Below are 14057 nucleotides of genomic sequence, written 5' to 3'. Positions count from 1 at the left end.
TGGGAATTAAATGGTCGGCCGGGAACTGACGCTCGGTGAGTGCTCAGCTCCTGGAGTATAGAGATCCTATTAACTCTATGCGCTCTTCAAAGTGCTCGGTGCAGTTCTCTGCACATCGCGCTCAGTACAGTGCCCCGCCCACAGTACGCTCAATAAATAAGACTGAATGAACGAGGACAAAGTAAAATCCTTAATGTCAGGGATCACGACTACTCTATTGTACCCTAAGTGCTTAGTATAGTTCTATACAGGCAGATTGTAGGCTCCTGGTGGGCAGGGATCCTGTTGTAGAAGCAGCGTGGCTCAGTGGAAAGAGCCTGGGCATTGGAGTCAAGGGTCATGAGTTCGAATCCCAGCTCTGCCACTTGTCAGCTGTGTGATTGTGGGCAAGTCACTTAACCTCTCTGTGCCTCAGTTCCCTCATCTGTAAAATGGGGATTAAGACTGTGAACCTCACATGGGACAACCTGATTGTCCTGTGTCCACCCCAGTGCTTAGAACGTTGCTCTGCACATAGTAAGCGCTTAACAAATACCAACATTATTAACATTACTATTATTGTATGATACTCTCCCAAGGGCTTAATAGAGTGTTCTCCCAATAGTAAGTGCTCAAATACCACTGACTGATGGATCAATTGATATGAACTGGGCTGGATAAGCAAGGAGAAAAAAGGCATGATAGAATATGCATACAGTTTAAGTTTCTTACTAGGTGGGTCAGACATTAGCATAAGAAATAGATCCTTGACATTTACAACAGATCAAAGACCTTCTTATCCCCACTTACAAACATGTTCTAGAAATTCACCAATGGAGGCCCCATTTTACTAAGTTCTCAGGGAGCTGGTACCTCTGTTGAGAGGTCCCAGCTACTTCTACACAGTTTTAGCCAAGCAAGTTTATTAAATCTTAATTTAAAAAAAAGCTCTGTAAATATATTTCCAACGCCAAGCTTTAATAATTTCTCAGAAAAAAAATCCTGTTGCTTTTTTTCTTACAAAAAATTTTTAGTAAAAAATTCTTTCCAGAAGGCAAATGGATCCAAGCTTGTTTCCTTTGGCATTTGCAGCAAACACTTCAGCCCTGGCAAGGGACAGTTTTTGTCACGCATCGTGCGTGTCACAACTTGGTGTCCAGTTACGATCCAATGTATGGCAAAACTAAAATAAAATACATCACCTTCAAAACCTGAAAGGCTGGTGTCCGTACAAGTGTGTACACCCATACCTTTCCCCCTCCTCCCCAACCCCTGGCCACCTTCTCCACCCCACCCAGAGCTGCCCAGATAGCAAAATTGGGTAGCGGCTTTCATTTTTGAGGTGTTGATGAAATCCTTTGTCCAAATTGCACACTTCCCTGGTGAAGAGTCAGATGGATCTTTTAACTTTAGAGAAACTGTAACGGTGGGTAGAGGCCAGGCCTGGAAGTCAGAGGACCTGGATTCTAATCTCAGCTCCACCTCTTGCCTAAGGCCACCCAGCAGACAAGTCTTCATCTCTCCATGCCTCAGTCACCTCATCTGTAAAGTGCGGATCAAGATTGTGAGGACCATGTGGGACAGGGAGCGGGTCCAACCTGATAAGCTTATATCTATCACAGTGCTGCTGAGTCCAATGCCTGGCAAAGAGTAAGCACTGAAATACCATTGAAAAAGAAATTCTCCTTCCCCAGGCAAGTCCTCAACACTAGGCTCTCACTTTTCAGAAAGAAGCTTGAGTTCATTTGGTCCAAACTGAAAGGTCACTCAAGAAAAAAAGGTCCCCCGTTTCCTTCCCTGCCATCAGCCCATCCACTGACTGCCTGGGCTTCTTCCAGTCAGGGAACAAGGCCTTGTTCCTGCCTTAGTCCTTTCGTGGCACTGTTCCTCAAAAATAAATTAATTTATTATATTTCCTATTCATGTATTACTTATTGCTTTGTTATGGCATTGTTTGAGCCCTCACTGTGAGCAATACACTGTACTGAGTGCTTAGAAAAGCACATGACAGAGTCAAGAGACCTGATGCTTGCCCACAAGGAGCTTACAGTCATCTGAACCATGAGGTTTCCATAAGGTTACACTATCTCTATTGCTAATACATTAATAATAATAGTAATTATTATGGTACTTGTGTGTCAAGCACTGTACTAAGTGCTGGGGTAGATAGATAAAAACTTTCCCTGTCCCATATGGAGCTCACAGTTTAAATACAAGTAAATAGGATTTAATTCCTATTTTAACTGATGATACTGAAGCACAGGGGAGTTAAGTGACTTGCTCAAGTTCACACAGTAGAAAAGTGGAGATTCTTCCCTGTGTGAAGCAGGGTGTCAGCCCATAGAGCCCTAATCCGTCATTTTCTTTTTTTAAAGCCTCTCCTGCTGTTCCGTGAAGCCAAGTTTGCCACGGGGTTCAGAACTGTTCCTGAGCAGAGAGAAATTCTACAGAACCCAATCAACGTTGCCTTGGGAAGTGCCAGAGAGATAAAAAGCTAACAGCAGACTCAGGCAAAGAAATTTTGCTTCTCTTTGTCCAGGGGGTGAAAAGGTGTCGGCCAAGGCGCTCTGACGTTTCTGTGGAATCAACAAGTCCTGAGGGAATGGCAGGAAAGAATGGAATATTTTATGAGTCCGAGGGCACGAGTAGAGGATGATGGGAATTGAGCAAGTTATATGGTCTGCCTTATCCAAGAACCATACTGGAACTGGACTCACATCAGCTCACTCTAGATAAGGATTATTTTAGAGCAGCTCAGTGCTGTAGTGGAAAGAGCTTGTGCTTTGGAGTTAGAGGACATGGGTTCTGATCCCAGCTCCACCACTTACCTGCTGGGTGACCTTGGGCATGTCACAACTTCTTTATGCCTCAGTTTCCTTAACTGTAAATGGGAGATTGAATATCTGTTCTCCTCATACTTCAAGTGGGAGCCCTAGGTGGGATCTGATCTATCTACTCCAGGGCTTGACACATAGTAAGCATTTAAATACCGCAATTATTATTATCAGCCATTTCCAAGGGCAAATCGTCAGCTAAAACACTTGATCATTAAAATCCGCTAGCAACTCTGGTGGTCCACAAAGCTTACTGTGTGGGGGGGGGAAGGGGAGAAGCATGAAATAAAGATAACTAAAACCTCTCGGCTAACTCAGATTTTATCCAAGGGAAAAATGTAGGCTAACTAGTTATACCCTAATAGACCATCAAGATCTGATGTCTGGATTTTGATCTGGATATTGACTTGAGCATGTTTATTTCAAAGAAAAACTCTTTCCAAATTTACTATCGTCACTACTTGGAGGATTAAGATTTAATTTCTGGTGTTCATAGCAGTAATAGAAATCTGGGGATTTATGAAGGATTAAGAGTGAGCCACTGTCCCCCCACTACAGTGTAAGCACACTGTGGTCATTGAATGTGTCTACTTACTGTTAGCGAGTACTCTCAAACACTTAGTACAGTGCTCTACACAGTGTAAGCACTCAAATATAACTGACTGAGCTAAGGTTTGATATCCATACAGGATTATTTCAATGGACAGGGTCCCCATCCCACTTGGTGCTCACCATCTAAATGGGAGAATGGGTACTTTAGCTCCATTTTACAGATGAGAAAACCAAGGCCCAGAGAAGTTGAGCAACAGGTCCAAGAACTCTCAGTAGGCCAGTGACAGAACAGAGAGTTACTGACTCTCAATTCCCAGTCCGGTGCTCACTCCTACATCACACTGTCTTCCTCCAACTGGATTCAGGGCTATAAAGCCAGTTACTTTTTATCCTCATTTTCATCCAGTTCAGTATTTCTTGCTTTCTGTTCTTGGTGTATCAATCACGTTTCAGTTTAAAGAACAGAGGTTGCAAGGGCTTACGGAAAGAGACTGGGCCTGGAATTCAGAGGCCCTGGGTTCTAATCCTGGCTTCCCTACTTATCTGCTGCGTAACCTTGGTCCAGTCACTTCATTTCTCTGCGGCTTGGTTACCTCATCTGTAAAACAGGGATTAAAACTCTAAGCTCCACCTGAAACACGGGGTCCAACCTGATGACCTTTTATCTACCCCAGTGCCTAGTACAGTGCCTGATGCAAACTAAGAGCATATCTAACACCACTAAAACAGTACAGAATGTAATATGATCCATTCTAGGACGGTCAATCTACCTGCACTGTGTTTTGAGTGCCTACAGAGCATTGTACTGGGCCCTTGAGTTAAAATCAGGTATGAGGTAATGGTGGGCAGGGAACATTTCTGCCGTTGCATTGTACTCTCCTAAGCACGTAGTACAGTGCTCTGATAATGATTATCATGGTATTTGTTAAGCACTTATTATATGTCAAGCACTTACCTAAGCACTGGGGTTGACACAGACTAATCAGGTTGGACACATTAACTGTCTCACATTGGACTTATAGTCATCATCTCCATTGCATAGATGAGGTAACCGAGGCACAGCACTTGAGTGACTTACCCAAGGTCACACAGGAGACAAGTGTGGGAGGCAGGATTATATCCCAGGTCCTTCTGATTGAGTCTCAAGCTCTGTCCACTAGGCCATACTGAATAAATATCAATCAATGAATGGTATTAACTGCAAATTAAAGACAAGTTCCTAAATGCAAATGGACAGCCTCTTCTGACTCCATTGTACTGTACTTTGCCAAACGCTTAACACAGTGCTCTGCTCACAAGTGCTCAATATGTACCACTATGACTGACAATGAATACTTAAACTCTTTTGGTCATACAAAAGTGCTCAGGTGGAGTTGAGGGGCATTAAAAGAGGAGAAGGAGGATTAATCCAGGAAGACCTCCCAGGGGAGATGTGAGCGCCAAAGGGGCTTGGACATCAGTAGACCAGGGCTCTGACAACCGGGAGAAGGAGCAGAGCTCTTGGCCGGATGCGGCGAGAAGGATTGTTTGCTGTTGAGAGAGCAAACTGAGGTAAAGTGAGAAGACTGACTGAAGATGAGCAAGCTGGGGTGCAATGAGAGAGGAGCGAAGATAAAATATAGGAATATAACTGATGGCAGATTGTTTCCATTGTATTTATTGAGCACTTACTGTTTGCAGAGCACTGTACTAAGCACCTGGCAAATATAATTCAGCAACAAATAGAGAAAATCCCTACCTAACAACAGGCTAAGAACCTAAGCTACTTGCAAGCAGGACTGTGACTGAGAAGCAGCATGGCCTACTGGACAGAGCCTGGGCCAGGGAATCAGAAGGATCTGGGTTCTAAACCCACTCTGTTCTTGTCTGTTGTGTGACCTTAGACAAGTCACTTCACCTCCCTGGGCATCAGTTCCCTCATCTGTAAAGTGGGGATAGATACTGGGATCCCTACATGGGACAGGGACCGTGTCCAACCCGACTGACTTGTGTCTACCCCAGGGCTTAGTTCGGTGCCTGGAACATAGTTAATGCTTAACTAAAATTTTAACATAAAAACACACCAGAAAAACAAACTCTATTGTACTGTACCCTCCCAACCACTCAGTACAATGTTCTGTACCCAGGGGCCTAAGTTCCTTGAGGCCAGTAATCATGTGTACCCACTCCATTTTACCGGACTCACCCCAGTGCTCAGTCCAGTGCTCTGCACACAGTAAGCACTCAAAAGCCAATGATGGATGCTGACCGTCAGGAGCAGGAACTGATCTGATCCGATAGCCAGAGAGAACCCCAGTTGTCATGGCGCGCACGTCTTGGCAGAGCTGTTGAGAGCATGATTCCTCCACCTCGATTCCCCAGAGGGCCACGGGTGGAGTCCATCGTGACCAGAATCCGAGGTAGGAAACATCATCTCTGCCTTTTCAGACCCAAACAGTCCCCCATCAGAGGCTGCTGTGTTCTCTACCAGGCCTATGATCATCGCTAGGAAGGAGGACATCTACCGCTATCAATCTTGGCGCTGCTCTTTGCTTCAGTGACCGTATAGCAAATATATTCCTTGCCCCTGGTGTCGTGGGACACTGCCCACAAAGCACTTGGGACCATTTTGAACATTCCCTCCCAGTAGCCAGGGGGAAGCGCTCTTTCAAGGACAGAGTCATTTATTAATACTCTTCCTCTCTCTCTCTCTCTCCCCATACTTAATGAAAGCAGAAAGCAAAGAATGTGCGTTAGGAGATGGAGGGTTATTATTTGATGTAATCTAGCAGAGGGGTGAGGAAGCTGAGTTTGTGTTGAAAACATCCATTTGTCTTAACCACCATTACACCATATCCTCGGGGAACCAAGTGGCTACAGAATCCCGAGGGTCAAAAGCATAAACACCAGACAGTGCGTCTCATTACATAATAATGCATATGGAACTCTAGGTCTAGAGAAGGAGGGAATTCACAGAGAGAGAGAGGGAAATTCTAAAGCAGTCTATTTGCCTGATCATTTCATCTTTGTACATTTAAGTATGAAATCTTCAGCTAGGGCTAACAATCCTGAAAGGGTTATGACAAGTTTTTTTGGTTTCTTTTTAAAGGTACTTGTTATGTGCTTACTATGTGCCAGAGTACTAAGCCATAGGATAAATATAAGCACTCTCTTCTTTTAGCAATTCCTTCTATATCATACCAGTTTGCTCCCGTAATTCACATCCGTACTCAGCCTCACAACAATTACTGATGTATCTGTAACTTATTTATTTGTATTAATTTCCGTCTCCCCCTCTAAACAGAGAGGAAGCGTGTCCGTTTAATTTTTATATTTTACTCTCCCAAGTGCTTAGTACAGTGCTCTGCCACAGTAAACACTCAATAAATACCATGGATTGATTGAGAGGTAAATGGGCAGATGTCATCCAGATGACATTATAACTGGATTCTATAAAAAGGAAAGTCATAAGATTGGGCCAGCCCCAGCCTCTTTCTGGGACCCGGTAACTCGCTTTCTAATATTCTTTCCGAGCCCAAAATTCGCGAGACTTTCACTTCATCAGGGATCACTGAATGGGACGTCGCAGCCGGAAGATGTTTCTGGGGAGGTGACTTGAGGGGGTGGAGTCTTTGCGGGCAAAGAACTCTATTTTAGAAAACGATTTTTCTTCATGTTGCAAATTTCTAAGTGAGCTGTTTCTAACACTTTTCTATTTGTTCTCCTTCTCTATATTAGGAATGTGCACCCTCCCAGAATAGGAATAAGCAGTGGGGAATGTTGTTCCAATTTTAGAAAATGGGATAGTTAAGGTATTAATGAGGTCCCTCTGGTCCCAACACTGAATCTGACACCAGAAAATCCAAACAGCCCGCCCTCTCGGCTAGCATAATCCTGTCCTCAGTCATTCATTCTCAAGAAGTCAGTCAATCATAGTGAGCCCTTAATGTGTAAACAACACTGTACTAAGTGCCTGGGAGAGTACAATATAACAACAAACAGACATTCCCTGCCCATAACGAGTTTATCCTCTAGACGGGGAGACAGACATCAATATACATAAATTACAGATATGTACTTAAGTGCTGTGGGGCTGGAAGTGGGGGGATGAATAAAAGGTTTAACAATTAAGGAATAAAGGAAGCTTCCATCAACAAGCTCTGAGTCTTCTTTCTGATATGGAGTTGGCTGGGCCCATCGGGGCATTTTTTTACGCTATTTGTTACGCACTTAAATTATGGATATGTACTTAGATTGTTAGCCCCATGCAGGACAGGCACTGTGCCTGACCTAATTAACTTGAACCTCCCCTCGCACTAAGAACAGTGTTTGATACATAAGTGCTTACTGCCTTTTAAAAAACAAAACCAAGAACCTCAAACAAGCTGGTCCTAGATAATCAGGGGACACACAAGGAGTTGATATAAGAAGGAATGAAGCACTGATCAAAACAACTACTACTACTAGCATGAGAAGCAGCATGGGGTAGTGAATAGATCATGGCCCTGGGATTCAGAAGGTCACAGGTTCTAATGCTGGCTCCACAAGTTGTCTCTTTGGTGACCTTAAGCAAGTCACTTCATTGTTCTGGGCCTCATTTACCAAATCTGAAAAATGGAGATTGTGAGCCTGACATGGGACAGGGCCTGTGTCCACCTCAGCATTTAGTACAGGGCCAAAGCACATGGTAAGTGCCTAACAAATACCATCATCATCATCATTATTGATTGCCCAGCCACCACCACAAACGAAAATCCTTCACCATCAGCTTTAAAGCCCTCCATCACCTTGCCCCCCCCCACCTCACCTTGCTACTTTCTTACTGTAACCCAGTCCACACACTTCACTCCTTTAATGCCCACCTACTCACTAATGTCAATCTACTCACTGTACCTCCATCTTGTCTGTCTCACCACTGAGTTCTCGCCCACATCCCGCCTCTGGCCTGCAACGCCCTCCATCCTTATATCTAACAGATGATCATTCCCCTCATCGTCAAAGGTTTATTGAAGGCACACGTCCTCCAGGGGGGCTGTCCTGACTAAGCACTCCTCTTTTCTTGCTCTCTCTTCTGGGTCACCTTGGCTTATTCCCTTTATTCATCCCTCCCACAACACCATCATGTACATATCTGTAATTTTATTTCTACTAATGTTTGTCTCCCCGTCTAGATTCTAAGCTCTCTGTGAGCAGGAAATGTGTCTGTTAGACTGTTTTTTCCCCCCAGAAGCTTAGTACAGTGCTCAATAAACACAAGAGATTGACTGACAACACAACCTAGACAGCTACTGTATGGAGGCCTGAAATCGGGAAGGCCGGGAGGGCAGAAGAAATGTTTTTAAAATGTAGTTAAAGCCTTAGAGTGTTCTGCAGCCCAGTTGATTTCCGGGATTCAGTTGTTGAAGATGGACCACAATATGGACAAAGAAATGAACAGTTCTCATTGAACAAAATCTTTGGAAGGAACAAGAGGCGAGAAAGCAGAAGGTAAACAGCAGCAGGTGTAGTAAATATTAAGCACCATCAGCTCCACATTTCACTTGTCATGAGAAGACCAACCACTCTGTTCTTCCTCATTTTTATAAATAAGGAAAGATTGGACTTTTCCCACCCTTGACCTTTCCCTTCCAGATTCTGCCTCAATCCCCCAACAAAGCCCTTTTAAAGAAGAAGAAGTGACACCAGATGCCAGTTTGGTTTCTCAGTCTTTCTTTTCCAGAGCTACAAAGCTTACCCGGCTAACAGGTGTGTGAGCATGACCCAACTCAAAGTCTCTTTTTCTGTTCATAACTAATCCCTGTCTGGCGTTCAATCACACGCTATCTTGCCGTTTGCAACACCAGTATGCATTGTACAGATAGAATCGATAACATAATCCTATTAAATTCTGCAAAGCAGTCTACTTTCATAATGTACAGGAGAATCCTTAAATTGATTTTTTAAGCAAAAGGCGGTTTATACCAAACTTGGGTTAAAGAACCTGTTTAATAGCAGCTCGTCAAAGTTCAGTTTCACATGTTTTCTCTGCCACCCTATTAGTTTATATTCAACATGTATCCTGAAAATAATGGGAGCGTTGTCTGTCGAGAGTCTACCGTATGACGAGCACTGTATTAGGCACTTGAAAGAGCACGAAAGATCAATAGATATTTCCCACGCTCCAGGTGCCTGCAATCAGTGGGATGGAGCAAACTGCGCTGCACACTTGTGAGAACAAGAGAGTTATAATAATAATAATGTTGGTATTTGTTAAGCGCTTACTATGCGCACAGCACTGTTCTAAGCCCTGGGGTAGATACAGGGTCATCAGGTCGTCCCACGTGAGGCTCACAGTTTATCCCCATTTACAGATGAGGTAACTGAGGCACAGAGAAGTGAACTGTTGCCCACAGTCACACAGCTGACAAGTGGCCGAGCCGGAATTCGAACCCATGACCTCTGACTCCAAAGCCCGTGCTCTTTCCACTGAGCCACGCTGCTTCTCTAAGTCCACACAATCCCTGCCCTCCAGGAGATGACAATCTACTACGTGCACATCACTACTGAATTTTTGGGTGAGTACACTAGGTTTAGTAGACAATCCCCTGCCTTCAAGGATCTTATGTATTGCGTGCATCGCGCTCAAATATGTACTTGCAAAAGTATAACAGATAGTAAACAAGATCCTCCAAGTGCTTTCAATCTACTTTGTGCACAGCACTGTCCTGAGCACTTGGGAGAATACAGTAGATTTAGCATATACATCCCCTGCCCTCCAGGACTTTACCGTCTGCTGACTGCTCCTTAGTATTTAGGAGAGTGCAATGGTGTGAATAGCCAGGATCCCTGCTCTCAAAGATCTTAGTCTACTGGGGGCAAAGCACGGCACTAAGCTCATGGGAGAGTGCGTGAGAATGAACAGATATGACTCCCGGCCTCAAGGAGCATTTTTTTTTTACTGGTATTTGTTAAGCTCATATTATGTGTCACATACTTTACTAAGCGCTGGCTGAAGTACAAGCTCCTCAGGTTCGACACGGTTTATGTCCCATATGGGTCACAGCATTAATCCCCATTTTACCACTGAGGTAACAGGCACAGAGAAGAAAAGTGACTTGCTCAAGGGTGCACCACAGATGAGGGGCAGGGCCTGAATTAGAACCCAGGTCTTTACCATGTAACAGAAGAAACAGGAAAGGAGATGCAGTAGAGTTTAAATATAAAGACACAACGGCTGTGATAGGAAGAGTTTGATTCGTGGCCCATGTTAGTAAGTGATTCTGCAAAACCCCTGGTAGATTAACCACTTTGCCCAACGACTTTGGCTCAGAATAATAATGATAATAATGGTATTCATTAAGTGCTTACCATATGTCAAACTCTGTTCTAAGCACTGGTGTCGTCTTTCACTGTCAAGTCTCCTAAGACCCATAGAGACGCCATGGACACATCTCTCCCAGAATGCCAACTCCATCTGCAATTCTTCTGGTAGTGGATCCATAGAAGTTTCTTGGTTTAAAAAAAAAAAAAACAAACCAAAAAATGAACAAAAAAACCAGAGGGGTAGATACAAGCTAATTAGGCTGGACACAGTTCCCGCCCCACATGGGGCTCACAGTCTCAATCCCCATTTTACAGATGTGTTAAGTGAAGCACATACAAGTTAAGCTACTTACCCAAGATCACACAGCAGACAAGTAGTGGAGCACATATTAGAACCCAGGTCCTTCTGACTCACTAGTCTGTGCTCTTTTCCACTAGGTCTTGCTGCTTTTCAGAAGCCTCCAGCTACCAGGGCATGGCCCCAGCAGGGAGAACAGGGATGGGAACCCAAGTGTTCCAATTTCCCATCACAGTTTTCTCTCACCTGGACCCACGGCTGGCAGGCTGCCCTCAACCTCAGCATGAATTGGCTCCTTGGCCGTGGGACAATTTAAGGGACTCTGATACTCTTCCTGTCTCAAAAAAACACATGTACCTATTTCCCCTATTATTACTCTATTTTAATGACCATCTCTTCCTGTCAACTCTAAGCTCCTTGTGGCAGAGATCATATCTTACAACTCTGTTGTATTGTCCTTTCCCAAGCACTTAGTACAGTGCTTTGCACCCAGTAAGCACTGAATGAATATCATTGAATAAATGGATACCATTGATTGATTACCTCAGAGAAGGTTTGATTGGCTCCCGGTTATTGGGGGAAGCTACCTGACCTCGCCTCTGGCTCTATTTGTCTGCTCTGTAGTGATAAGGGTATTAGTTAAGCGCTTACGTACGTACCAAGCACTGTTCTAAAAACTGGGGTAGATACAAGGTCATCAGGTTTTCCCACATTGGGCTCATGGTCTTAATCCCCATTTTACAGATGAGATAACTGAGTCACAGAGAAGTTACTTGCCCAAAGTCACATAGCTGACTGGTGGCAGACCCGGGACTAGTGCTCATGTCCTATGACTCCCAAGCCGGGGCTCTTTCCATTGAGCCATACTGCTTCTCTGTGACCTTTGGCAAGTCACTTCACTTCTCTGTGCCTCTGTTACCTCATCTGTAAAATGGCATTTAAGACTGTGAGTCACATGTAGGACGGGGCTATATCTAAAGTGATAAACTTATATCTACCTCAGGGCTTAGTACAGTATTTAGCCCATATTAAGCACCAAAATACCACAATCCTAATTACTAAGCACTTGTATCTTCACCCCAGTCCCAAAGCACATACCTCTTCTTATGCTCTACTCTTCTCCCTTATCCATAATTTATATTATTGCCTGTCTGCCCCTGTAGACCGTGAGTTCCTTGTGGGCAGAAAACTTTCTAGCAAATCTTTTATCTTTTATTCGCCAAAGAGTACAGCACTGGGCACCCACTAAGTGCTCAATAAATGCCATCGCTAGTTTGGCTGAGAACCAGCATGAGACGGTCAAAACTCCCTCCTATTTAGACTGAGAGCCCCATGTGGTTCAGGAACTGTGTCTGACCCAATTAACGGGTAGCTATCCCAGTTGTTGGACCAGTGTTTGAAACATAAGTACTTAAAAAAAAAATTAAAAAAAGAAAAGACCTGATACTGCTTTTACACTTCCATTGCCACCGTGGAATTTGTGGTTCGCGTGTGACGTTTTCCTGTTCTGCTCAGCAAGTCCCACGGGATGTTCTGAAAGTAACTGAGTTAGAAGTTTAATACTATATGCCTCTCTGGGCTCCTTAGAAAAAAGGTATATTAAGAATAAGAATAAATAAATTTCTTTTCTCTATGAATTTTCTTCACCGCGTAACTAAATTTCAGCCTATAACTACATTTTACCTACTCCTGTTCTGGTATAGAAGCAAATATGGATTTTTAGAAGTGGCATGACCTATTAAAAAGAACACAGGCCTGAGAGGTAGAGGACCGGGGTCTAATCCGCACTCTGCCACTTGTCTCTGGGACCTTGGACAAGTCACTTGACCTTTCTGGGCCTATTTATTGCTATTGTTCTTGTCTGTCCATCTCCCCCAATTAGACTGTTAGTCCATCAAAGGGCAGGGACTATCTCTATCTGTTACCCATTTGTACATTCTAAGTGCTTAGTACAGTGCTCTGCCCATAGTAAGCGCTCAATAAATACTATTCAATCAATGAATGAATTAGCTTTTCCACCTGAAAAGAGGTGGTTTGATATCTGTTCTCCCTCTCCCTTAAATTGTGAACTCCAGATAGGAAAGGGACTGTGACTGATCTGATTGTATTTTATCTACTGCAGCGCTTAACACAGTTCCTAGCTCCTAAGAAGCACTTAATAAATACTACAATTATTTTCATTAGTACTATTATTCATTTGCATCCAAAAAAAATCAGTAGATCTTCATATTTACCATAACCAAACCTCCAGAAAGGATTTTTACTAAGTAGAAGATTGCTTGTGGACTGTGCTTCCCAGCAGATTTTGTGATGGATAATTTTTGATCCGTGCTCTTGCTTTCTAGTAGATTTTTCTCTTACTTGCTAAACCACTCATTTTTAATGAGACTGTTTTCAATTTTAAAGCTACAAACACAGGTAAAATCTACAGTGCCTGGAACCTAGTAAGCGCTCAACAAATATCTTAATAATTAGTATTATCACCACCTCAACTGGGTCAGATATCTCACATTTTATCTGTGGGTTTTCCCACTACCCATCCCTGATTCTAACCAAGGCACCCCTTCAAATTCACCTTTCCTCTGCCCTGATTAGAACATCTCTTCAGTATGCCTCAGGCTTTGAGAATTGCTCTAACATCTATTCCTCTCACAGTAGAGAATATCAACAGCCTTGTAAGCATGAGTCTCTCCAGCTCTTATGTGCAGATGTTGAAGAATTAGATCATCTCATTCTGGTATCATACTGTTAAAGCACTCCTGGAGGGAGAAGGAGAGAGGGAGAGTGGGGGGGGCGGGGAGAAAGACAGAGAGAGAGATAGGGGGAGGAGGAAATGGGGAGAGAGTGAGGAGGCCACAGATGACAAAAAGGTAGGGGCACTTTACTCTTCAAATAAAGTTTTGAAAAGGCATATGCAATAGAACAGAAACAAAACCTGATATCAAGTGTTGGTGGAAAGGGTTTCTTTTAGAGAGTAAGTCTTCTCAGTGGGATAATATTCTTAGAGCAAACCATCTCCCCTCTAACAGCCCATAAGAAGCTGCTGCGATAAACAGCATCTAATAAGTACCACATATTGTACTTAGCATTTGGGAAGAAAAATAGCAAGGTAC

The 14057-nt window shown here is 43.6% G+C and overlaps 1 long non-coding RNA gene across 2 annotated transcripts in view; it reads right to left on the bottom strand.

The window, feature by feature from the left end:
* Nucleotides 1-936: 936 nt before the first annotated feature.
* LOC114812967 overlaps nt 937-14057 on the bottom strand; it is a 32120-nt gene continuing 18999 nt past the window's right edge. Inside the window, exons 3-4 of one of the 2 annotated variants that reach the window (XR_003760579.2) lie at nt 10692-10832; nt 937-1162 (exon numbers count right to left, since the gene is read on the bottom strand). This is a non-coding gene — a long non-coding RNA (uncharacterized LOC114812967). Of the gene's footprint in view, nt 1163-1483; nt 1522-10691; nt 10833-14057 lie in introns of those variants that run through there. The other variant, XR_005660143.1, reaches the window with a different exon arrangement.

This window comes from Ornithorhynchus anatinus, chromosome 6 (assembly GCF_004115215.2).
Source record: "Ornithorhynchus anatinus isolate Pmale09 chromosome 6, mOrnAna1.pri.v4, whole genome shotgun sequence".
NCBI lineage: Eukaryota > Metazoa > Chordata > Mammalia > Monotremata > Ornithorhynchidae > Ornithorhynchus > Ornithorhynchus anatinus.
Note: the sequence above shows the minus strand (reverse complement) of the source record. Positions and strands in the feature narration are given on the sequence as shown.